Genomic DNA, 23865 nt, shown 5'->3' on the forward strand with positions numbered 1-23865 from the left:
GTAGTTCTGAGTCCATGAAGAAATGCGGACCGCACTATTATTGTGCAGCCGCAGAATTCAAGAGTGCGGCTGCACTCAGAAAAGTGCGGTCCGCAGAAGTCCCTCCTGTCAAGCTCAAATTCAAGAGTGCGGCCGCACTCAGAAATGTGCGGTCCGCAGAATCTGAAGACGTGCGGCCGCAACCCAGAATTGTGCGGCCGCAGAAGTCCATCCTGTCAAGCGCAGCTTCAAAGTACGGACCGCATACAGAATTGTACGGCAGCAGAACCTCCGCAGGGGCAATTTTGTCCGATAATTTCAGCTGTGTATAAATAGTTCTTTTTTTCAAATTTAGGTTAAGTTTGAACATCTGAAAGTTGGGAGCCATTTTTATTTACTGCTTTAGGAAATTTTATGATAGTTTGTCTATTTTACATTGGATATTTATTTCTTTGTCATTGAATATGAGTTTAATCTTCTATTCTTCTTTAATTTCTTCATTTTCATCTATGAGTAGCTAAATTTCTAGCTAGGGTTGTGACCCAACCCTAGTGTGGGTACCTAATAGATGTTTGATTTAGGGCTTGTTTATGGTTGGGTGTGTAATATTTAGCCTAGTTCTTGCTTTAATTGTAGAATTAATGGTTGCAAACATTGATTCAAGCCTATTTTACTTAGTCTCTATTTGAGAAAGAGAGACCGAGTCTAGAAAAACTTGGCTAACAAGAAATTGGGGTGAACTCCAGAAATTGATAGTCCCAATTAAAGGGTTGAATCTAGAGATAGTAAAACCCGACTTGAGCATCTATCAACTATTTTGTGAATTACCCATTTGGACTTGAGAAAGCCAAATTGGGCAAAAACCACTCAATTACCGAGAGGTATTGAGTGGGTAATTGCGTGTTAATTGTTATATTATACCCCGACCTACCAAACCTTCCCTAAAACCCACAATCCGTTAGGCAAACACCTAGGTGGAAGTCACAAACCTAGATCTTTTACATACTTGAAAAACAACACCAAAAATATTATTCTCTAGCTTTACATTTGCAAACCGTAGCATAATTTAGAAGTAGAATCAAAACACAGTTTTTGGAAGTGCATCTTAGACACTTTACGTGCTTAGTCCAATTATATACCTAATCCCATATACGCTCCCTGTGAATTCGATCCCAACTCCTAGTTGGGTATTATTATTGCAATCGACCACTTTACAACTCCAAACTGAGGTGTGATTTCGGCGAGATCAATTTTTTGCGCCGTTGTCGGGGAGCTAAAAATGGATTTAGCTATATATTTGGTTTTGTGTGTGAATTGTCTTCTTTTCCTTCCGTGTTACTAATATTTTTGGTGAAACAATTGTAGGTGAAACAATGGCTCTCAACAACAATGATCCTCTCGGAAACATGCCTTTGAGGGATGTGGACGTGGAAGATAACCAAGTTGAAGAGGCTCCTCTTGAACTTTAAGCAAATAGACGAGGCCGACCGCCTCAAGACAACGTTACCGTTCCACCCCCAAATCCATCAAGAGCGGATCCACACCGGGTGTTGCCGAATGAAGGGTATGCAAGTGCCATAGTCCCGCTCCGCATTAGGGCGGGCAACTTTAAATCACAAATGTTATGCTCACATTGCTAGAGCAATGAGGATTCTTCACCGGAGGTACGTATCAAAATGCATACAAACACTTGAAAGGATTTTTGGACACTTGCTGGGGGAGTAAACAAACAAACGTCTCCGAGGATGCATTAAGGTTGAGGCTACTTCCTTTTTTACTATGGGGGAAAGCCTTGGATTTGTTAGAAAGGTTGCCAAACCATTCCGTCCATACATGAGATGAATTGGCGGAGAAATTCATTGCCAAGTTCTTTTCTCCCAAGCATATGGCTACTCTAGAGACGAGATTCTAGCATTTAAATAAGAATCCAATGAGACTTTGCGTGAGATATGGGAGAGGTACCGAACTATGGTGAAAGAGTGCCTGGACAATGACATGACTGAGGCTATGATTCAACAAACTTTCTATAGAGGGATCAATACTACCAATCAATGCGTGGTCAACCAACTTACCGATGGAAATTTCATGACAACACCATATGCCGAAGCTTGTGAGATCTTAGATGAAATGGCAGATACTTCATCGGCATGGCAAAGTAGAGCTAATGTTCCTCAAGGTGATCCAAATGTGATTCACCTACACAAAGAATTGCATGATCATGGGCAAGCAATTGGCGAGTTGACCACAATAATGAATCAATTAGCCAAAGCTAAACTTCAACAAGTTCAAGGTCCTAAGCAAGTAAATGCAATGGAAGGTGTCAACATGATGGTGAACAAGCGAAGGCAAAAGAGTCAACAAGTGCAAAATCGTGTGAAACAATTTGTGCAAGATGATAGTGGGTTTGACCAAGACGAATCATACAATGAGCAAGAGGAAGAAGTGAAATATGTGAACAACTACCAAGGTCAAAGAAACAACTCTCAAGGCCCGAATCAACAACAATGGCGATCTCAAGGAAATCAAGGAAATTGGAACAATCAAAACCACCAAGGCAATTGGAGTGGTAGGAACAACAATCACAGTAATTGGAAAAATAACAATAATCAAGGCAACAAAGACAATTGGGGTGGAAACAATCAATGATATTGGGGAGGCAACAACCAAAGGGGTTGGAATAATAACCAAGGGAATCGGGGGTCGGGCTTTCAAAGGCCCCCGATGTATCAACAACCAAGAAACCTGCCTCCTTATCCGTTTCATGGTTCTAGATTTTCCAATAATGAGATGGGATGAATTGAAAATATGTTCAAACAAATGATGGAGAAAAATGCCGACTCAGATGCTCAACTAGCCTTTCACAACACTTCAATCCGCAATTTGGAGGTTCAATTAGGGCAAATCTCGCAAGCTTTAAACACTCATCCTAAGGGGGCACTGCCTAGTGACACGGTGGTGAACCCGAAGGGTGGGAATAACACCGGACATACCATGGCCGTAACCACAAGGAAGGGGAAAAGGTGGGGAGGCAACAAACTCAAACCAAAGAAGAATTGTGGATGATGATGCAGTGATTCAAGAAGATGAAATTTCAAGCAATGTGGTTCAAGCTAATGAAGAAGTGAGAATTGATATTGATGAAAATATGGAGGAGACTCAAGAAGAAGTGAACCCTTCTAGGAAACACATGATTGACATACCAGAACCGGTAGTGCCAAAGGCCAAGGCACCAATGCCAAGGCCTCCCCCTCCATACCCTCAAAGGCTCCCCAAGCAAAATAGAGAGAACCAATTCAAGAAGTTTATTGACATGATGAAGAGATTATCCATTAATGTGCCATTGGTTGAGGCGTTGGAACAAATGCATGGCTATGCAAAGTTCATGAAGGATTTGGTGACAAAGAAAAGATTAATGAATTGTGAGACTATCAAGATGACACATCAAGTGAGTGCTATTATGCACTCAATGTCTCCGAAATTGGAAGATCCCGACGCTTTCACAATCCCTTGTACTATTGGGAGCGCCGACTTTTCCAAAGCTCTATGTGATCTAGGAGTGAGTATCAACTTGATGCCCTACTCGGTGTTCAAACCTTCGGGAATTGGGCAACCAAGACCCACATCTACGGGGTTACAAATGGCGGATCGTACTCAGAGACCATTGGGTATTATTGATGATGTGTTGGTTCGTGTTGATAAGTTCATCTTCCCGACAGACTTTTTGATTCTTGATTGCGAAGTGGACTATGAGGTGTCTATTATCTTGGGTAGACCTTTCCTTGCTACGGGGAAGGCTCTTGTTGATGTGGAAGCCGATGAGCTCACCTTCCGGGTGGGCGATGAAAAGGTGGTTTTCCATGTATGCAAATCTATGAGGTAACCCAATAGCAATGAAGTTTGTTCGTTTGTGGACTTAGTGACCAATGTGATTATTGATGATGCTAGTGCCATGATGAATGTTGACGATACTTTGGAGGCCGTATTGCTTAATCATGATGATAATGAGAAGGAAGCTTATGTGGAATATGTAAATGCATTGCAAGGAATGTGGTAGTACACTTATGAACCTCGAAAGTTATCCTTAGATCTTGAGAAACGGAAGACTCCTCCAACAAAGCCCTCAATCGAGGAGCCTCCCACTTTGGAGTTAAAGCCATTGCCGCCACATCTCAGGTATGAATTCCTTGGGAAATGTTCTACTTTACCGGTTATTCTTTTTTCTTGTTTGATAAACGTGCATATAGACTCTACTTTGGCGGTGCTGCAAAAGAGGAAGAAACCTGTAGGATGGACATTGGCGGACATTCGGGGTATAAGCCCTGCCTTTTGCATGCACAAGAATATTTTGGAGGAGAATGCCAAACCCTCCGTTGAACATCAAAGAAGATTAAATGAAGCAATGCAAGAGGTGGTGAAGAAGGAGATCATAAAATGGTTGGATGCTGGGGTTTTTTACTCCATTCCCGATAGCTCGTGGACCTCTCCGATGCAATGTGTCCCAAAGCAAGGGGGCATGACTATGGTAATAAATGACAAGAATGAGTTGATCCCTACAAGAACGATGACCAGGTGGAGAGTGTGTATGGACTATCGAAAGCTCAACAAAGTCACTTGGAAAGATCATTTCCCACTCCCATTCGTTGATCAAATTCTTGATAGGTTGGCCGGTTGAGCTTTATATTATTTCCTTGATGGATATTCCGGCTATAATGAAATTCTTATTGCTCCGGAGGACCAAGAGAAGACTACTTTCACTTGTCCCTATAGTACTTTCGCATTCTCGCGAATTCCATTTGGGTTATGCAATGCACTAATGACTTTTCAACGGTGTATGATGGCCATCTTCACCGACATGGTGGAAGATTTTCTTGAGGTCTTCATGGATGACTTTTTCGTGGTCGGAAATTCTTTTGATGATTGCTTGAACAACTTGGATAAGTTCTTGGCAAGATGTGAGGAGACAAACTTGGTTTTGAATTGGGAGAAATGTCACTTCATGGTCGAGGAAGGCATTATCCTCCACAACAAAATTTCAAAGCATGGTATTGAGGTCGACAAGGCCAAAATAGAGATGATCTCTAAACTCCCACCCCTACATCCGTGAAGGGAGTGAGGAGCTTCTTGGTTCATGCTGGGTTCTATCACTGATTCACCAAGAATTTTTCCAAAGTGGTGAACCCCTTGTGTAAACTGTTGGAGAAGGATGCTAAGTTCCATTTCAACGAGGAATGTATGAAGGCATTCGAATTGCTCAAGTTCAAATTGACTACTACTCCTATTATCACCGCACCAGATTAGAGCTTGCCTTTCGAGCTCATGTGTGATGCAAGTGATGTGGCGGTTGGAGCGATTTTGGGGCAACGTATCAACAAAATCTTCCATCCGCTCTACTATGCTAGCAAGACCATGAATGATGCCCAAATCAACTACATAGTGACCGAAAAAGAGCTACTTGCTATTGTCTTTGCTATGAAGAAGTTTCGCCCGTACTTGATGGGTACAAAGTTGATTGTCCATACTGATCATGCGATGCTTCGGTACTTAATGAGCAAAAAGGATTCAAAGGCAAGGTTAATGCGGTGGGTTCTTCTATTGCAAGAGTTTGATCAAGAGATTCAAGACCGTAAGGGTAGTGAAAACCAAGTGGCGGACCACTTGTCTCGTTTGGAGGAGGAGGGGAGGCCACGTGACGGCCTTGAGATAAATGATTCCTTCCCCGACGAGTAACTTCTAGCCATTTCAATGACCGGGATGCCATGGTTTGCCGACTTAGCAAATTATCTTGTGATTGGTATTGTACCGAATGAGTTCTCTTCAAACCAAAAGAAGAAGATCAAACAGGATTGGCTTGACTATTATTGTGATGAGCCGTATCTCTTTCGGATTTGTACCGATGATGTGATTCGACGATGTGTACCGGAGGAAGAACAAGTGGAAATTCTTGAGGCTTTCCACTCTTCACCATATGGTGCTCACCATGGTGGAGCTAGAACGGCAACAAAAGTGTTGAGTTGTGGATTCTATTGGCCTACTCTTTATAAGGATGCTAGCGATCTCGTTAAGCGTTGTGATGAATGTCAAAGGGACGGTGGGATTTCTAAGAAAAATGAGATGCCCCTCACCACCATCTTGGAGATTGACATTTTTGATGTGTGGGGCATTGATTTCATGGGTCCGTTCGTGAGCTCTTGTGGGAACAATTACATTTTAGTAGCTGTAGATTATGTGTCAAAGTGGGTTGAAGCCATGGCTTTACCCAACAATGAAGCTCAAAGTGTGGTGGTATTTTTGAAAAAGAACATCTTCACAAGATTCGGTACTCCAAGGGCCATTATTAGTGATGGGGGATCGCACTTTTGCAACAAAGCTTTTGATATCTTACTCACCAAGTATGGTGTCACTCACAAAGTCTCGACCCCCTATCATCCTCAAGCAAGCGGGCAAGTGAAAGTCTCCAACCGGGAGATCAAGAGTATTTTGTCAAAGACAGTGAATGCCAACCAGACATATTGGTCAAAGAAACTTGATGATGCTCTTTGGGCTTATAGGACGACTTACAAAACACCAATTGGTATGTCTCCATACCGGTTAGTGTTCGGGAAATCTTGTCACCTTTCGGTGGAACTTGAGCACAAGGCTATGTGGGCATTGAAAAACCTTAATCTTGAATGGGATGTCGCCGCCAACTTAAGGGTGGCACAATTGAATGAGCTTGATGAATTCCGGTACCATGCTTATACAAGTTCGTCCTTATATAAGTACAAGATGAAGTACCTCCATGACAAGTACATCCGGAACAAGGAGTTCAAAGAAGGTGATCTTGTGTTATTATTCAATTATCGGTTACGAATGTTTCCGGTAAAGTTGAAGTCTAAGTGGAGTAGTCCATTTGAGTTTGTGAATGTGACACCCTTTGGTGCATTAGACTTGAAGAACAAAAATGATGAAGTGTTTAGAGTCAATGGTCACCGGGTAAAGCATTATCTTGGCAAAATTGACGATGGCCACGTCGTTGCGTTAATTCATTTCAAGTGATTGATGGTAATCTGCGTCGTGCCTCGATGTTAAATCAAACGCTTCTTGGGAGGCAACCCATGTTTCTTTTTATTTTTTATTTTATTCTTTTTTAGATAGGTTTTGTATTAAGCTAACTGGTTTTGAACTGAATTGCATGAATGAGTGTGCATTGCAGGTACTGTGTTCGAAAAAAATTGGCCAAGTGTTGAAAAAATATGGACCGCACATTTATTATGCGGACCGCACAATTTTGTATGCCACATCAGAGAAGAATCTGCGGCCGCACAATTCTTTGTGCGGCCACACAACTGGAGACCCAAAAATCCAACTCTCTAAAGTTTTGAATTGCAGAGAAAAGGCCATTCTGCGGCGGCACTCAGCTTCAATTTTGACCGACTTTGGTCAACCTTTAAATAGGACCTCATTGCACTATTCACAACTTTACACACTCTGAACTTTGAGACCTAAGCAAGCACAATGCACACAAAGTACCTCACACTCCACATTCATTTCATCAGTGTAGATTCTTACTTGCATCCTTCATCACTGGTATGTTCAATTCATGTTTAGATTTTTCAATTTTTTAGTTTTTGTTCTTAATTAGTATAGTTATTTTTAGGCCTAAAATATCAAATGTTCTTCATGTGTGCTTGAAATTGTGTGGGTAATTTCATGTGTGCTCGTTGGGGACTGGGTAGATCATTCATCATGTTTAATCAAATACAATGTTTAAATTGTGCAAAAATTACAAAACCTAAGTCAGTGCCATTTTATTTTTGAATTGTGCGGCCGCACACAAAATTGTGCGGTCCGCAGATCTTGAGTTAGGGCTAAATGTGATACAGGAAAAGTGCGAACCTCACTCAAAATTATGTGGTCCGCATAAAAATTGTGCGGTCCGCGGAAAAATGTGTGCGACCACACTTTGGAACTTCAGAGAACCAGTAGTATGAACCTGGTTTTGTACGGCCGCACTCAAAATTGTGCGGTCAGCACTTCAGCATGTGCGACCGCACAATGTAGTCTGCGGCCGCACTCAATATTATGTGGTCCGGACTGTCTCTTTTGTACACTGATTTCCTGCAACTGTTAACATGCTTCTCAACTTTAACTGACTTATGTGCTTCGTATTGCATACAATGGTTCGATCACGAGGCAGATGTGATATATCTAAAGGGAGGGTTAAACCCTCTCGAGGCCGAGGAAAGGGCACTCAACCTCTGGGAGTGTAATCAAAAGCTATAGCCAAAAACCCGACCACTGGGAGAGGTAGGGCCATATATCCCTCATAATCAAGCTCATATGTCCCGTCTAGGGAAGCCTCCGAGGGTCACTCAGTGGAGGTACAACCTGAGGCTCAGTCCCAACCACCACAATTCACTGGGAGATACCAACTGCGCAACGAACCCTCCACCACATCAAGTTCTTCTGATGGTTCCGATACCGGTAGCCAGGGTTCAGAGCCAGGGTTCCGATACCGCAGTAGATGATGGTGATGTTCCTGATGATGGTAGGGGAGGTGACACTAGAGTGGGCGACCTAGAGAGGTCGAAGAAGAAGGAAGTATGGGAAGATAGATTCGTGAGTTTGACTGCCTTCACAAAGTTTAGAGAGTGGTGGCCCTAGAGATCGCTCACACTTGAGCGACAATTCTTGCTGAAGGATTTGGATAAATACAATCCAAATATCCTTAAGCAGTTCAGGGAGCGCAAGGGGTGGATGTGGTTCACCCAGAGTGTTATGGATGCCAAAGAGCACTTGGTACGGGAGTTTTATGCCAATGTGGCACACATCAAGAAGGGTACCAAAGTGAGAAATTTGAAAGTCAGATTCAACCCAAGCACTCTGAACACTTACCTGGATTCGAGGAGGTAAAGGCAATCTAGTACTTGGAGAAGCTTGCTATGGGTGATGCAGCTCGCCCTTGGTTAGCAGAGATTTTGGCTCCTCCAGGACCACCACCACCGTGGATCACAACAGGGGTTCCTATTGCACGGGCCACCCTTAATTTTGAAGCAAAAGGGTGGCAAACCTTTGTGTGCAGCCATATTGACCCAAGCCGGAATGAGAACAATCTTTCAATCCCCCGAGCAGTTTTGGTGGCATCTATTATGGCCTGGTACCCAATCAATGTGGGTGCCATCATGTCGGCCAACATGTCAGTGGTTGTCCAAAAAGGTGAAAGCTCCTACCCATATCCCAACACCCTCACATAATATATCACAGATGCAAAAGTGGAGCCGAGGAGTTTTGATACAAAAGTGCAGGCCAAGAAGCCCTTCCCATGGTACTCCTTGCAAGGTACGGAAAACCCAAAGTTCAGGGGTAAGGAAACTACCACCGTTGGTCAATTTGATGAGCCATCGGTGGTGGTTACAGAGTTAGCTACTGAGCCTTCTACAACTCCTATGCCTTCTACAACAGCCGGTCCTTCCATAGAGACAACTGACATGCCACCACCTTCATCTTTTAGACCATCAGTACCAGTGCCTACTTCATCCACATATCCACTCACTGTGCTGAAAGTCTCCCAGACATTGGCGAGTCTCAACAACTGGATGCAGACAGCTACTTCAAAGCTGTTTGACATATCCAGTGCTGTTGCAGCACAGTATTCTACACCAGCAGCACCACAAGTTCCTCCGTTAGTGGAGGAAACATTGAATAAGATCCTGGACAACCAGAAGACCATTATGGATACATTGGCGGCACATGAGGGAGCTATTGAGGAGTTGGACAAACAGGTGAAGAAGATGAGGAAATACCAAGCCTCGAAGAAATCAGTGGAGAGATTGAGAAAGGAGGTGACAAAGATTGCAGCAGCTTGTGATTTACCATTTGACCTACTGATGGAGACAGATCCATCAGTACCAGCAGACCCAGCAGCACCATCAGCAGAGGCACCAGCTGCCTAGTCTGACGAGCCAGACCTTGCTGCTCATACTACCGAGGAGGTGCTTCAGATGTTCACCAACCCCGTTGTTCCCCGAGCAGAGGATGATGAGATCCAGTTGGAGGAGCCCGAGGGTGGTGATGCTGCCATGCACCCTGAGACCACGTATGGAGTTTTCTTTAGTATCTACCCTCTCTTATTTTGATTTTGCTAAGCATTGGGGATAATGCTTTTTTTATTCAGGGGGTGGTCTATTTTGGTTGGTTTGATTTGATGACATTGGCCTGTAATAACTTTAATACTATTTTTCTTTTATCTTTATTTTCTCTTTCATTATGTATATATTCCTCCCTCTCTTTTGATGTATATATTTTATTCCCCTCAGTTTGTATATTCAATTGTCTTACTTTCAGTAGCTTATTTCATAGCTTCTTTATTTTATTTTCTTAGTTGGTTAGCTTCTTATTTATGTTAATAGATTTTTTTTGATTCGGTAGCTTCTTTTTATGTTTAAGTGAGTAATAAGCCTTTGGTTTTTCTTAATGCCACAGTTCTTTCCAAAGGTGGGTTTTGTGTGAACCGGGTGGCTCTTCCCAACGACAGATGGCGTGACAACCTTCTTAAGGGATTGAGTCCATTTTTGATGTTTAGGTAGAAACAGTAGTGTTAATGAATAAAAAAAAGGGTCAAGCATGCTTCACTGGGTACCAACACACTTAACTACACGCTTATGGTTAAAAACAAGCTTTTGGAAAGAAATGGCTCTAGTTAGTGACCTTGTGACTCTTCTGTTGACTTAGGCAATCATCGGGTGGTTTAGTTGAACCATTAGCGATCTTCAATCTTGAATACGATTGTTGTGGGACCTCGAATCTATCCTCTTTAACAATCCGGTTGTGTGAGAAGTGAGATATTTTGTTACAAGTCCAAGTACCCGTGTGAATGATCTAGAACTTGCCCCGAATGTGTTTCTAGGCGAAATTCTAAGTTTGCTTAGCTTGAGAAGTAATTGTAGGCTCTCCTTGACCCGTTTTCAAACTTCCATGGCCCACCAATGATGTTATCCTTGTAAACCCTTTTGAGCCTAAAGCCTTTTTCATTCGATAACCATGTTACAAGCCTTTACCCGTTTTATAGTGACCCTTTCTTGGCACCCGAGCTTTCCTTAGCACTCATGAGAAACAAATGATGAAAACATAAGTTTGGGGGAGAGATGAATAGTTTGAAAGTGGTATCAAGGAACAAGAAGAGAAAAGAAATAAAGAAAAGGAAAGGCAAAGAAAAAGAAATAAAGAACAAAAGAAAAACACAAAAAGAAAATGAATAATTTGAAGGGTTGAAAGGATTCAAAAGAAAGCAAAAGTGCAAAGCATGGAGAAAACAAAGAAGGAGAATATGGATATCATGACCAAGAAAGAGTGATGTTCTCTCTAGTTCCCCTAAGGAAAAAGAAAATGACTCAAAGAGTCGGCAAAGTATGAGCCAAAAAGAGAAAATGGAGTTCTAATGGAAAGATGAACCCGTTCCATTCCAACATTTACCTCCTTAGTCCAAAAGCCTTCATTACATGCCGAAAAAGCCCTACGTGATTTCAAGCCGAGTAAGCTTACATTAGTGGTGATCTACATGAGGGGCAAACATATGGTACTTAGAGCCGTACTTGTAACATTCTTTTGAGAGTGATGAGCGAACCATTCACGAATCATTGAACTGAGTGCTACATTCTTGAGTGAGATGAGCTTACGGAGAGTATAGGAGGAGGAGTTTGGGATCCACAGTGACCTACATAAAAGTGAAAACTTCCTTGATGAGTAAAGTCAACTCTTAATGCTCAAGTGTCACATTAGAGCTATTTGTGCTTTAACATTCAAAACATGGCCTTGTTGATAATTCATGAGTGTGTGGGTAATTGTTGGTCCCAATTGATGTGTGTTTGATATAACTTAGGCCAACTGAAATAGATCTTTTCTTGTGGAGGTGAGAATTACCTTATTTGCTTGAGGACAAGCAAAAGCTTACGTTTGGGGGAGTTGATAAGTAGGGATTTTGACTACTTATTTGCACTCTTTTACTTTAGTTTTAGCTCAAAAATGCTTAAAGGTATTTCCAAAAAATGATAAAATGTGCTTACTTGCATGAGCATTGGAAAAAGAGCCAAAATGATGAAATTCAACTCAAGAAGGAGTATTTTTGGACAAGGACTAAAACCAAGCAAAAAGAGCAAAGTGCAGACCGCACAATATTGAGTGCGGCCGCAGACTATGAAGGACCTCTGACAGAATTCCTTTGCAAAGTGCGGACCGCACAATTATTGTGCGGCCGCAAAAGATGAGGTTCAGAGAGATGGAGTTCTGAGTCCATGAAGAAATGCAGACCAAACTATTATTGTGCGGCTGCAGAATTCAAGAGTGTGGCTGTACTCAAAAATGTGCAGTCCATAGAAGTCCCTCATGTCAAGCTCAAATTCAAGAGTGCGGCCACACTCAAAAATATGCAGTCCGCAGAATCTGAAGACCTGCGGCCGCAACCCAGAATTGTGCGGCCGCAGAAGTCCATCCTGTCAAGACCAACTTCAAAGTGTGGACCGCACATAGAATTGTGCGGCTGCAGAACCTCCGCAGGGGTAATTTTGTCCGATAATTTTAGATGTGTATAAATAATTCTTTATGTCAAATTTAGGTTAAGTTTGAACATCTGAAAGTTGGGAGCCATTTTTATTTACTGCTTTAGGAAATTTTATGATAGTTTGTCTATTTTACATTGGATATTTATCTCTTTATCATTGAATATGAGTTTAATCTTCTATTCTTCTTTAATTTCTTCATTTTCATCTATGAGTAGCTAAATTTCTAGCTAAGATTGTGACCCAATCCTAGTGTGGGTACCTACTGGGTACCTAATGGGAGGGCTTGTTTATGGTTGGGTGTGTAATATTTAGCCTAGTTCTTGCTTTAATTCTAGAATTAATGGTTGCAAATATTGATTTGAGCCTATTTGACTTAGTCTCTACTTGAGAAAGAGAGACCGAGTCTAGAAAAACTTGGCTAACAAGAAATTTGGGTGAACTCAAGAAATTGATAGTCCCAATTAAAGGGTTGAATCTAGAGATAGTAAAACCCGACTTGAGCATCTATCAACTATTTTGCGAATTACCCATTTGGACTTGAGAAAGCTAAATTGGGTCAAAACCACTCTATTACCGAAAGGTATTGAGTGGGTAATTACGTGTTGATTGTTATATTACACCCCAGCCTACCAAACCTGCCCTAAAGCCCACAACCCGTTAGGAAAATACCTAAGTGGAAGTCACAACCCTAGATCTTTTACATACTTGAAAAACAACACAAAAAATATTATTCTCTAGCTTTACATTTGCAAACCGTAGCTTAATTTAGAAGTAGAATCAAAACACAATTTTTGGAAGTGCATCTTAGACACTTTACGTGCTTAGTCCAAATATATACCTAATCCCATCTACGCTCCCTGTGGATTCGATCCTGACTTCTAGTTGGATATTATTATTGCAATTGGCCGCTTCACAACCCAAACTGAGGTGTGATTTCGGCAAGATCAGTTTCCTACTGATGTGGGCACAATTTCTCAAACTTCACCTTGAGGACAAGTCATCTTTCCAGGAGGGGTGTACTGATAAGCCACGTATATTCCAGAAGAAGCAAAGATTTAGGAGATGATAATTCCTGAAGCTTTCAGTTATTAGACGTTTATTAGTTATTATCTGTTTAGCAGTTTTATTATGGTTATTAGAAGTTATTTTATCTTTATCTTAATAGGTTATGTAGTAGTTACGGTCAACCTATTATATAAGTAATAGATCCTGTAATGTGTAGGTATCATTATCAGAATCAAAACTACTTTATTTAGGAGCATTGTCCTCTCAATACGGACAACTTTATTGGTGTAGTTGTGTTTAAGATTCTTGTACAAACTATTGCCAATAATATTAACTTTTTTGTTCTATTTATTCTGTTATCTACTTCTGGTTTCCATCAGTTTGGTATCAGAGCAGTAAGATCTGCCACGGTGAACACACAGACCAACGCTTCCCAAAGTGAACCCACCATTCCTACTCTTGACCCGATTTCCCAACAATTGACGACTATAACAACGAAATTGGAAGCCATAGATGCTTTAGCCGCTGATGTGGCCACATTAAAAGCACACCACGATGGAGATCACAATAATAAAAGGAAAGCTAAAGCCATACCAGAAGAGGGTGAGGTTAATAGCACTTGGCAACGAGAAATTTTGTAGTGCTCACAGACAAAGATGGAATTTTCAAATTATGAGGGAGAAGATCTTAGAGGCTGGATTTTAAAAGCAGAGAAGTATTTCCAGTACTATCAAACTTATGAGGAATGCAAGGTCGATATGGCTTCGATGTACTTAGAAGGAGATGCATTGGATCTTTTCACTTGGATCAACAGTGAGCAAACCATTTACTATTGGGACGAATTGGTGAAAGTAATGCAAGAAAATTACGGACCTACTGAGTTTTAAAACCCTGATGAACATCTCTGTGATATCCAACAAACTGGAACAATGTTTGAGTATAGGCAAGAATTTGCAAAACGAGCAGCGCATGTGCAAAATTGGCCAGAACACTGTTTGCTTGGAGTTTTCCTCAGTGGGCTGAAAGAAGACCTTTACGTGGACGTTAGGATTAACAAAACTCGATCTGTGTACAAGACAGTGAGCCTGGCTTTAGAATATGAAGGAAAACAGGGACCTAATCGGTCCAGTAAGGCACCCACTTTGCCTTCTGTATCACGACCTCCTTTGGTTAGGACATCATCTCTAGTGGCCCGAGAATCCTTCGCTTTTCTGCCATCCCGCCAACCAGTTACACGTCCTTTTCAACCACCATCACTTCCCAACACTCGCCCGTTGACTCATGAACAATAAATTCGGCGAGACAAAGGCCTTTGCTATGGTTGTGGAGAAAGGTTTAGCCCTAGTCATTGCTGCAAACCTGGGACTTTTTCTCATCTGGAGTTGATGCAAGAAGAGAATGACACACTGATTGTGAAGGATAAGACAAAAATGACATGTTTCCTACTGATGTGGGCACAATTTCTCAAATTTTGCCTTGAGGACAAGTCGTCTTTCCAGGAGGGGTTTACTGATAAGCCATGTATCTTCCAGAAGAAGCAAAGATTTAGGAGAAAATAATTCCTGAAGCTTTCAGTTATTATCTGTTTAGCAGTTTTATTATGGTTATTAGAAGTTATTTTATCTTTATCCTAATAGGTTATGTAGTAGTTATGATCAGCCTATTATATAAGTAATAGATCCTGTAATGTGTAGGTATCATTATCAGAACCAAAACTACTTTATTCTGGAACATTGTCCTTTCGATACGGACAACTTTATTGGTGTAGTTGTATTTAAGATTCTTGCACAAACTATTGCCAATAATATTAACTTCTTTGTTCTATTTATTCTGTTATCTACTTCTGGTTTCTATCAGATCACTTAGCTAAACGCATAAGGGTGAAATTAGATCAAGTTTAGTTAAGTTTGAACTTAAGGCAGTTTTATGGAAAATGGAGACTCAGAAAATAAACCAATGAAATGATAAAAGGTTCACAAAACTTGATTTATGACAATCAGGCCTGCTAACTTTCATATGTTAAAACTATTGAGAATGAGCAGTGACAATAGCAACCGCGCTACATCCCTAATTACAGAATTGCATTTGGATTAATATACTAAGAGCATGAAAAGGAAACAATAATAGCAAAAGTAAGAATGTATAAGAAATGACAAAATTATAAGGAGAAATATACCTACTTTGTCACGTTGACATTTTCATAACAATTAGGACTGAAGCCTAAACTTTCAAACAAACAGAGGCTATTTGTATACAGAGTAGACACCTCAGAATGGCACTGCCAAAGAAGTGTTAAGTAACAATGTGAAGCATGGACAGTCGCAAGACAGTATTTAAACATCTGTAAGAGATGATGTTTATACCTTTTCCAATTCTCTCACACCTTCAGCATACTGTTCCTTTTGAAGCAATGCAAGACCAAGATAATAGTGGGCCTATTCTCCCACAAATTACACTTAGGTCATTATATGTAGGGAATAAAGAACTACTGGCTACACCCACTTAGAAAGACCATAACTTCAAAGCGGATCTCGATTTGTACCGTAATGTATTGGCGTCTTGCATTGCTAAGGCATTGGAAGTGTTTTCATGTGCAAAATCGAATAAATCGATACTCCAGAGGAATGTAATGGCATATTTGAGAAATTTTGGTTATAATGCGGCGGTTTTCAAGAGGAAATGGGAGAGCTCCGTGATAGGGACCATCCCATTCAAAAGCCAAAATAATAGGCATGTGCCTAAGAAACATTTCTTTGGGTTGGTAGCCAACTTTGTTGAATTTCTTTGGTTTGGTAGCCACCTTTGTTGAATTGTCAACATTGAAGAAAAAAAGAAGGAAAAGTGTGCAAATTGTCAAATATAGTATAGGCTTTAGAGAGTGAGACTTCGGCTATAAAAGAGACCTTCAGCTCTCATTTCTACACACCAACAAAGAGAGAAAGAAAGAGTGATATTTCACAGACAGGGTATAAGAAAATAGTCTGTGAGAAAAATAGACAACGAGCGATATTGTAGTAAGTTGGGAATATCAAAAGATGATTATTTTTTTTGAGTGCTGTAGTGGTCTTTGGAGTATTTTACTCGGACCTACAAAGAGTAAAATTTCTTGCTATAGTGATATCAGTTGCTCGTCTCGGGACGTGGTTTTTTCCCTTATTCAAAAGGGTTTTTCACGTAAAAATCTTGGTATCGTTGTCACTATTTAATCTTGTTAATTACTGTATCTCAGTGCTACGTTATTATTCCGCTTTTATTACCGTGAATATTATTTTATGTGGGGGTTTATTCTCAATAACTGGTATCAGAGCACATGTTCTGCTCGTTCACAGAAGCACTATTCACTATCGGTAATACTATACTCGGTGAAAAAAAAATATCTGGAGTAAAGTACGAGGTAGAAAAATTCAACGGAGATAACGGTTTCTCAACATAACAAAGAAGGATGAAGGATCTGCTCATTCAATAAGGATTACACAAGGTACTTGATGCCGATGACAAAAAGCCTGATACAATGAAAGCTGAGGATTGGGCTGACTTGGATGAAAGGGCTGCTAGTGCAATCAGGTTGCACTTATCAGATGATGTGGTAAATAATATCATTGATGAAGACACCGCACGTGGAGTTTGGACAAGGTTGGAAAGCCTATACATGTCCAAAATGCTGACAAATAAATTGTACTTGAAGAAGCAGTTATATGCCCTACACATGAATGAAGGTACGAATTTTTTGTTACATTTAAATGTGTTTAACGGACTAATCACATAGCTCGCCAACTTCGGAGTGAAAATCGAGGAAGAAGATAAAGCCATCTTGCTATTGAACTCGTTGCCATCTTCGTACGATAATTTGGCAACAACTATCCTGTACGGTAAGACTACCATTGAGTTAAAAGACGTCACATCGGCTCTTCTACTCAATGAGAAGATGAGAAAGAAGCCTGAAAATCAAGGACATGCTCTCATCACAGAAGGTAGAGGCAGTAGTTTTCAAAAGAGTTCGAGCAACTATGGTAGATCCGGAGCTCGTAGGAAGTCTAAGAACCGATCCAAATCAAGAGCTAGAAATTGCTACAATTATGATCAACTAGGTCACTTCAAAAGAGATTGCTCAAATCCAAGGAAGGGAAAAGGTGAAACTAGTGGCCAGAAGAATGACGACAACATAACCGCCATGGGGCAAAACAATGATAATGTTGTCCTCTTTATAAATGAGGAAGAGGAATGCATGCACTTATTAGGTCCATAGTCAGAATGAGTGGTTGATACAACATCATCTTACCATGCCACACCGGTTAGAGATCTTTTTTGCAGATATGTAGCAGGTGATTTCGGTACTGTGAGAATGGGTAACACAAGTTACTCAAAGATTGCGGGGATTGGTGATATTTGTATCAAGACAAATGTCGGATGCACATTGGTTCTGAAGGACGTGCGACATGTACCTGATTTACGGATGAACTTGCTCTCGGGAATTGCTTTAGACTGAGATAGATACAAGAACTATTTTGCAAATCAAAAGTGGAGACTCACCAAGGGATTATTGGTGATTGTAAAGAGAGTTGCTCGTGGCATGTTGTACAGGACAAATGCAGAAATATGCCAAGGTGAATTGAACGCGGCGCAAGATGAGATTTTTATAGATTTGTAGCACAAAAGAATGGGCCATATGAGCGAGGAGGGATTGTAGATTCTTGCCAATAAATCACTTATTTCTTATGCCAAAGGTACAACAGTAAAACCTTGTGACTACTGTTTATTTGAAAAGTAGCATAGAGTCTCATTTCAAATATCGGCTGAAAGAAAATTGAATATACTTGATTTGGTATATTCTGATGTTTGTGGTCCAATGAAAATTGAATCGATGGGCGGTAACAAATATTTTGTTACTTTTATTGATGATGCTTCATGAAAATTATGAATTTATATTTTGAAAATCAAAGATCAGGTGTTTCAAGTTTTCCAGAAGTTTCATGCTATGGTGGAAATGGAGACATGCCAAAAGCTAAAGCGTCTCCGAAGTGACAATGGAAGTGAGTACACTTCAAGGGAATTTGAAGAGTACTGTTCGAGCCATGGTATCAGACATGAAAAGACAGTTCCTGGAACTCCACAACACAATGGCGTAGCCGAAAGGATGAACCGCACCATTGTGGAGAAGGTGAGAAGCATGCTCATAATGGCTAAACTGCCTAACTCATTCTAGGGTGAAGCAGTTCAGACGGCATGTTACCTGATCAATAAGAGTCCATCAGTTCTGTTGGCGTTTGACATCCCAGAGAGAGTTTGGACTAACAAGGAGGTGTCCTACTCGCATCTGAAGGTGTTCGGTTGCAGAGCTTTTGCACATGTACCAAAGGAGCAGAGAACAAAGCTGGATGATAAATTTGTTCCCTGCATATTCATAGGATTTGGAGATGAAGTGTTCGGATACATATTGTGGGATCCTATAAAGACGAAGGTCATCTGAAGCAGAGATGTAGTCTTCCGAGAAAGTGAAGTTGGAACTGCTGATGATATGCCAGAGAAGGACAAGAATGGTATAATTCCTAACCTTGTTACTATTCTTTCTACTTCTAACAATCCCACAAGTGCAGAAAGTAGGACCGACGATGTTGTCGAGCAGTGGGAGCAACCTGGTGAGGTTATTGAGCAGGGGGAGCAACTTGATGATGGTGTCAAGCAAGTGGAGCACCCCACTCAGGAAGAAAAACAACCTTAACCTCTGAGGAGATCAGAGAGGCCAAGGGTAGAGTCATGTAGGTACCCTTCCACAGAGTATGTCCTCACCAGTGATGAAGGGGAGCCAAAAAGTTTTAAGGAGGTGTTGTCCCATCCAGAAAAGAACAAGTGGATGAAAGTCATGCAAGAAAAGATGGAATCACTGCAAAAAAATGGCACGTACAAGTTGGTTGAACTTCCAAAGGGAAAAAGACCACTCAAATGCAAATGGGTCTTTAAACTCAAGAAAGATGGAAATGGCAAGCTGGTCAGATACAAAGCTCGATTGGTGGTAAAAGGCTTCGAACGGAAGAAAGGTATTGATTTTGACAAAATTTTCTCACATGTTGTCAAAATGACTTCTACTCGAACAATCTTGAGCTTAGCAGCTAGCCTAGATCTTGAAGTGGAGCAGTTGGACGTGAAAACTGCATTTCTTCATGGAGATTTGGAAAAAAGAGATCTATATGGAGCAACCAAAAGGATTTGAAGTAGCTGAAAGAAAACACATGGTGTGCAAACTGAATAAGAGTCTTTATGGGTTGAAGCAGGCACCACGACAATGGTACAAAAAGTTTGACTCATTCATGAAACTTACACAAAGACATATTATGATCCATGTGTATACTTCAAAAAAATTTCTGACAACAACTTTATTATTTTGTTGTTGTTTGTGAATGACATGTTAAATGAAGGAAAAGACAAAGAGCTGATCATAAAGTTGAAGAGAGATTTGTCCAAGTCATTTGATATGAAGGACTTGGGCCCAACACAATAAATTCTGGGTATGAAAATAGTTCGAGAGCGAACAAGCAGAAAGTTGTGGTTGTCTCAGGAGAAGTACATTAAACGTGTACTGGAATGCTTCAACATGAAGAATGCTAAGCAAGTCAGCACACCTCTTGCTAGTCATCTAAAGTTGAGCAAGAAGATGTGTCCTACAACAGTGGAGGAGAAAGGGAACATGGCTAGAGTTCCTTATTCTTCAGCAGTCGGAAGCTTGATGTATGCAATGGTATGCACCATACCTGATATTACTCATACAGTTGGTGTTGTTAGCATATTTCTTGAAAATCCTGGAAAGAAACATTGGGAAGCAGTCAAGTTGATACTCAGGTACTTAAGAGGTACTGTAGGAGATTGCTTGTGTTTTGGAGGATCTGATCCAATCTTGAAGGGATTCGCGGATGCTGATATGGCCGGTGATACTGATAATAGAAAATCCACTACTGGATATCTATTTACTTTTTCAGGGGGAGCTATATCATAGTAGTCTAAATTGCAGAAGTGTGTTGCACTTTCAACAACTGAAGCAGAGTACATTGGCGCTACAGAATCTGGCAAGGATATGGTATGGCTCAAGCGGTTTCTTCAAGAGCTGGAATTGCATCAAAAGGAGTATGTTGTCTATTGTGACATTCAAAGTGCAATAGACTTGAGCAAGAACTCCATGTACCATGCAAGAACAAAGCATATAGATGTGGGATATCATTGGATTTGTGAGCAGGTGGAGAACGAATCTTTACAGGTCCAAAAGATTCACACGAGTGAAAATCCGGCTGATATGTTGACCAAGGTAGTACCAAGAGACAGGTTTGAGCTATGCAAAGAACCTATCGGCATGCACTCAAACTAGAAGACAGTGCTACCTCCTCTAGATGAATGAGACTGGAGGGGAAGATTGATGGGGTCCATCTCATTCAAAAGCCAAAGTAATAGGCATGTGCCTAAGGAAAATTTCTTTGGTTTGGTAGCCAACTTTGTTGAATTGTCAACATTGAAGAAAAAAGAAGGAAAAGTGTGTGCAAATTGTCAAATATAGTAGGCTTTAGAGAGTGAGACTTCGGCTATAAAAGGAGAGCTTCAGCTATCATTTCTACACACCAACAAAGAGAGAAAGAAAGAGTGATGTTTCACAGACAAGGTATAAGGAAATAGTCTGTGAGAAAAATAGAGAGCGAGCGATATTGTAGTAAGGTGAGAATATCAAAAGAGGATTATTTCTTTTGAGTGTTGTAGTGGTCTTTGGAGTATTTTACTCGGACCTACAAAATGTAAAATTCCTTGCTATAGTGATATTAGCTGCTCGTCTTGGGGCGTGGTTTTTTCCCTTATTCAAAAGGGTTTTTCACGTAAAAATCTTGGTATCGTTGTTACTATTTTATTCTTGTTAATTACTATATCTCAGTGCTACGTTTGTGTATGGTCAAAACCGATTCTTGGTCATAAAGACCGGTTGAGACAATGACGTTTCAATCGAAGGGTATCCACATGGCAAGCTCGGACAAATTCCGAAGTAGAGACGTCGAGCTTCGAGCTATAAGATCAATCAACGGCAAAACTCGATATCATTATCGAGCCCGCGTCCGAATCGGACTACGGGGCAACGCCGATCGACACAGGCCCCGAATATCGATGCTCCAAGGCAGAACCGAGCTCGAACTAAGACTGGGGATTCGATCTAGCACCGAGCTCGAGTCAGCGCCAAGCTCGCAGACAAGAGCCGTTACAACCGCACCAAGGGAGAGAATCTTGGCGAGAATCAAGGGAGAGACAAACCATCATAGGTTCTCCACTATATGTATTATTTTATTATGTTGTTATAGACAAAGTAATGACCCTCTACTATAAAAAGGGAGATAGACTGCAATAGACAAGGTCCTCATAAAATACATTAAGATTTCATTGTGCTTGTTCTCCTAATATTTTCGAGTCTTCCCGTCCATCATTCCCATTTCATAGCAAAAAATACCTGTATTGTCATTTTGTATCAAAGAAATTTGCATACCCTTAGAACCATATCTAAATTTAACGTTATCAGATTTTTCGGGTAAACAGTTTGGCGCCCACCGTGGGGCTAAGGGTAACAGTGGTTGTTTGATATAAATCTACAGTACACTCCACCTTACAACTTCGAATCAGCAATGGCTCTACCTATCGACCTCGAAGCCGGCCTTTAAGATGAAACCAACAACTTGGTGCCCGGGGCCGGAAGGCTACCTGACAACGACAACGAGGCTCGAATCGAAGAACCCGAAATTCGAGCCGAAGTACCACTGGATATCAATTCGCAAATAGCTCTAGAAGCGAATCAGCGTTTTGAACCGAAAAGAAGCGTTCAGGGTGGTGCTCGATCCATAGCCCGAGACACCTACAGCACGGGGGAAATCGGGGTCAGCTTGCGTATGATTTTTGAAATGTTACAAGATCAACATGCAACGATAGCTCAGTTGCAGAGCCGAACTCATACGCAAAGCAGGCCAAACTCCAATCCGCTTCTTCGAGAAGTCACCCCCAGAGCGGAACCCGCCGTAGTGAAATCAAACGAGCAGGAATCGGGGACCGCTCCTGAAATTGCTAAATTGCTCGAGGAACTCACAAAGCGAGTCGAAGCCAACGACAAAAAAGTGGAAACGTATAACGCTAGGGTCGATCAAATTTTGGGGGCTCCGCCAGTAATAAAAGGGCTCGATTCAAAAAAATTCATACAAAAGCCTTTTCCTTCGAGCGCGGCCCCAAAACCAATCCCCAAAAAATTCTGTATGCCCGAAATTCCCAAATATAACGGTACGAATGATCCTAACGAACACGTCACCTCCTACACATGTGCCATCAAAGGCAACGATTTGGAGGATGATGAGATCGAATCCGTGTTGTTGAAAAAGTTTGGAGAGACCCTCGCAAAGGGAGCAATGATCTGGTATCACAACTTACCACCAAATTCATTTGATTCTTTCGCCATGTTTGTAGACTCGTTCGTAAAATCACATGCTGGTGCCATAAAGGTTGCAACAAGGAAATCTGACCTCTTCAAAGTAAAACAAAGGGGTAACGAAATGCTGAGGGAATTCGTATCCCGATTTCAAATAGAGCGTATGGACTTGCCACCGGTCACAGATGATTGGGCCGTACAAGCTTTCACCCAAGGACTGAACGGGCTAAGTTCGACAGCATCACGTCGGCTGAAATAAAATTTGATCGAGTACCCAGTAATAACTTGGGCAGATGTACACAACCGGTACCAATCAAAAATCAGGGTCGAAGATGATCAATTGGGAGCTCCGTATGGGCCCGTACGTCAGAACCACACGACCACTAAAAATCAAAGGGAAACCAACAGAGAATAAAGGTCGAACAGATACCGATACCAACCGTACGACACAGATCGGATGAACAACGGTTCAGCATGTGATACGGTTCGAAACAACCAAAGGATTGATCGGGGAAAAAATTCTCGATAGCGGCTTTGATAAATATACAGATCCTATAGAAGTCCCTCGACTATCGGAGTATAACTTCAATATTGGTACATTCGCCATTGTATCGGCCATCGGACGCATCAAAGACACCAGATGGCCTCGACCCATGCAAACCGATCCTACCCAAAGGAATCCCAATCAAATGTGCGAATATCATGGCACCCATGGCCACAGAACGGAAGATTGCAGGCAACTAAGAGAGGAAGTGGCCCGCTTATTTAACAAAGGGCACCTTCGGGAATTTCTGAGCGATAGGGCGAAGAACCATTTTAGAGACAAGGAATTCGGCAAGCAAAATGAGCCAGAAGAACTGCAACACGTCATTCACATGATCGTCGGCGGCGTCGATGCCCCCCAGGGACCGATGC

General features: G+C 41.3%; 1 pseudogene; it reads right to left on the minus strand.

Annotated features, from left to right (window-relative positions):
• The window catches only part of LOC107830605 (E3 ubiquitin-protein ligase CHIP-like), a 37307-nt pseudogene that overhangs the window by 7835 nt on the left and 5607 nt on the right, over window positions 1-23865 (minus strand).

Source organism: Nicotiana tabacum, chromosome 22, assembly GCF_000715075.1.
Source record: "Nicotiana tabacum cultivar K326 chromosome 22, ASM71507v2, whole genome shotgun sequence".
Taxonomy (NCBI): Eukaryota; Viridiplantae; Streptophyta; class Magnoliopsida; order Solanales; family Solanaceae; genus Nicotiana; species Nicotiana tabacum.